Here is a 3,190-nt window from a genome sequence, read left to right as displayed (position 1 = left end):
CGGGCAGCAAGTGCTGCTGCCGGCAGAGGAATCGGGCTCTGCCCCCGGGCTGGAGATCTCCTCGCTGCTCTCTGCTAAGTGTCCACAGTCCATCCCCGGCAGGGAGGGTCCTGCAAGCAACAAGAGCATCTCCAAAGTAAGATGCTGCGGTGAGCTGGAGCCAGCACGTTCTGAAAATAAGGATGGTCAGAAAGGCAGGCACTGCCTGTGCTAGGAAAAGCTGGAATGCAGCTCTGTGAGCCGCTTTTCTACACGCTGCTTGCGAATTCAGCATCACACAGGGGTACAGAACAGAAGTTGAAATCCTCACAACGATCAGTATTTGATTTTTTTGGCAGTATTACACAGAAAAACTTTTTTGAGTCACTCATAGCCCAGAGATGACTTCTGAGAAAACCCAACAGGCACCACCCAGAGGCACTGCCACAGTGGTTTCCATTTATAATGAATTAAAAGTCAGGCTAGAGGCAATTTTTAAAACTCTATGATTTGGGATGTGGAACTGTTAGTATATTTTCTATTTTCAGTGCAATAGTTTTATGAACAGTCTTATAGGTGATCAGTGCTCCATGGACTATGGAAAGAAAAATATAATTTTCAAATGCATCAGTAAGTGAAGACAGAGCATGGACTCAGTTTTTGAAAGGCAAAATTTGGCCCATAATTTTAAAGGATCAGGAACTGACTTCTCCTGTCCTCCCATCCCTAACCTTACTAAAGAAATTGCATGCTTATCCTTTCTTATCTACATTTTCAAACTTCAAAAGAATTTTGTAAGATGTATTTTGGCCATTGGGGGGGGCAAAATAACCTTTTGAAAACATAAAAAAAATTATGTGAAGAAAAGCTGAAAACAGTGACCTTAAAGTGTTTTCTCAGTTTTTTGTGAGGCTGGTCAGTCAGCTCTGCCTGCAATACAACTCACAGTCCTTTAATTCATTCAGTTCCACAGAAAAATGCAATTCAATCAATATTCCCCAAAGTGCAGCACTTCTTAGCTGGAATAATACCTGATCCTGTTGTCCTCAGCCAAGCAGCCCTCGTGGGTGTCCCAGATCCTGGTTTTCACGTGTTAGGAGTATCTGTTCCTGTGACAGCCTGGCTAGACAAGGGCAGAAACAGGTTATTAAACCTTTTAATTTCATCCAAATACCGTGTAATTAAAAGTTTAAATAACATCGATGCATATAAATGACTGAATATATACATTTACAAGAATTAGCTCTTGATTTTGTAGAGCATTTCAAGCACACACTGAGGTCAAAGATTTCTATGAAAGACAAGGAAAGGTTTCTAAATAAATATTTTTGCAATGCTATAATTTGATGGTATTTAGAATATGAATTTTTTATTGTTATTACTTTGGGTAATTAATTGTGATTAATTTGCTATTGATGTGACTCACAGAGTATTATCATGTAATGATCTCTTCAGTAGCAGTACAGTTTAGACTGAAATTATTTGTGCAATATTCTATGCACATTATAACTCTAAACCAAAGGGAAAAAAACCTCAATATTCTTTTTATTGTGGCATTTATGATCAGTATAAAATAAATCTTACTTTAAGCCTCCATGAGCTCATCTTGAGTGAGGGCTGAAAAATGGTCTTTTTTACATTGGCTATTGTTTCTAACTTTAAAAAAAAGTCATTATATGCTTTTTCGTTGGTGTTTGTGTTAAGGCATAGTCAGATCTGGATGCATTTTAGTTTAAAAAAAATCATCATTGTGGAAATGGACATCAAGACATTCATTTAAGATAATTACAGTGATCTTCACTGGCACTAAGAAAAAGAATCTAACAATTTAGGTTTAACAGGAGGAGAGGGACAGACTGGGTTAGCAAAAATACCTGCACCTCTACTGAAATACAGGGCTAGGGCTGGTTTACACACACTTTGATTTTGCTGTGCTGGTGTATAACCACATTTAGAACTGAAATTACTTTGAGTGACATACAGTACATAGTAATGCACGTACCTAAAAACCTCATCTCCTTGGGTGCCCTTAGAAATAGGAGTTTCTGGTTTAGGAGCTTCACAGCTATATGAAATAAAATCCTGGGCCTGTGGAAAAAAAGTACAAACTTTCAGCTGTGGAAATGAGAGATTTCACTCTGAATTAAATTTCTCTGCTGTCAGACTTCCCATCAAACACAAACAGCAAATGGCCTGGGAAAATCTGTTACACCAAACAAAGGATCTGCTGTAGGTATGTACATATGTGTAGCCAAATCATGGTGGTTCCTGGATCCACAGCCAGGATCACTTCTGATGCACACTGGGACTGAGCAGCATCACTCTTCTCCCCGGAGTATTCAGGACATCCATTCCAGGTGCTTCAAACTCAGGCATTGCCAAAACCTCATGGTCCAAAAAATGCCGCTAAAAATTAAAGTAAATGAAAAGCCTCTGGGCAACAGTCATTTTCCCTTTTAAATTTTACAAGAAAAAGTTTGGTTTTAAAATAATCGCAGTAATTTTTGCAAGCACCCACTTGCCACCTGGTATGCTGAGAGAGTTGAGGACAGGGCTATGAAAGTAAGTTAAAGTATTTATGTTGCTTCTAAAGCACTTCTAGTGCAGTATTTCTAATGCATGCAGATGCATTTATGTTTTTACATGACACCACAAAGACATGATTGGTTTGACATCTTTTACCAAAAAAACCCCAGCACAACATTTATTTTAGTCTTATATTCTGTGTGAATGAAATGGTGATGAAGGCAACCTGCCCACACAGACAAGGAAAAGATGGAAAATGCCAGAGCAGAGCGCACAAACTGAAAACAAACAGGTGGAAACCTTAGATAAACTTTTCCGTTGCTCCTTAGGGTGCAAAACACGGTGAATCTGAATTATTTTGCATCGCTTTTAAAAAGGTCTTGCCCTGCGTGTAACTCCGGTAAAGAGTACCGAAAGCCCTTTCTCCGGAGCAGAGAAATAGGAACTTGCCTGTCGCTGTGCGGGGGCAGCACCGGCGCTCACGGCCCCGCCGGCTGCTGCGTCCCGGTCCCGCATCCCGGCTGCCCGGCAGGACCCCGCGGTGCCCGCCCGGGGATGAACTTACCGCTCCCACCCGCTGCCGAGGTTCCGGCGCCTCCGTCCCGTCCCGTCCCGTCCGGCCGCGGTGTTTTTAAGCCGTCGCGACCGGTGGGTGCGGCGGGGCTGTGTCGCACCTGGTCTCCGG

The 3,190-nt window shown here is 41.8% G+C and overlaps 1 long non-coding RNA gene across 2 annotated transcripts; it reads right to left on the bottom strand.

Moving 5' to 3' along the window:
- Positions 1-44: 44 nt before the first annotated feature.
- LOC115948084 lies at positions 45-3,177 on the bottom strand. Of its 2 annotated transcripts, none has more exons than XR_004081941.1 (4): positions 3,071-3,177; positions 1,982-2,067; positions 1,011-1,102; positions 45-110 (listed from the first exon to the last, which is right to left on the bottom strand). It is a non-coding gene; the product is annotated as an uncharacterized LOC115948084 (long non-coding RNA). The 2 variants fall into 2 exon arrangements; XR_004081942.1 differs by having other exon boundaries at positions 1,011-1,098.
- Between the last annotated feature and the right edge of the window lie 13 nt (positions 3,178-3,190).

This window comes from Geospiza fortis, unplaced genomic scaffold (genome assembly GCF_000277835.1).
Source record: "Geospiza fortis unplaced genomic scaffold, GeoFor_1.0 scaffold121, whole genome shotgun sequence".
Lineage (NCBI taxonomy): Eukaryota > Metazoa > Chordata > Aves > Passeriformes > Thraupidae > Geospiza > Geospiza fortis.
Note: the sequence above shows the minus strand (reverse complement) of the source record. Positions and strands in the feature narration are given on the sequence as shown.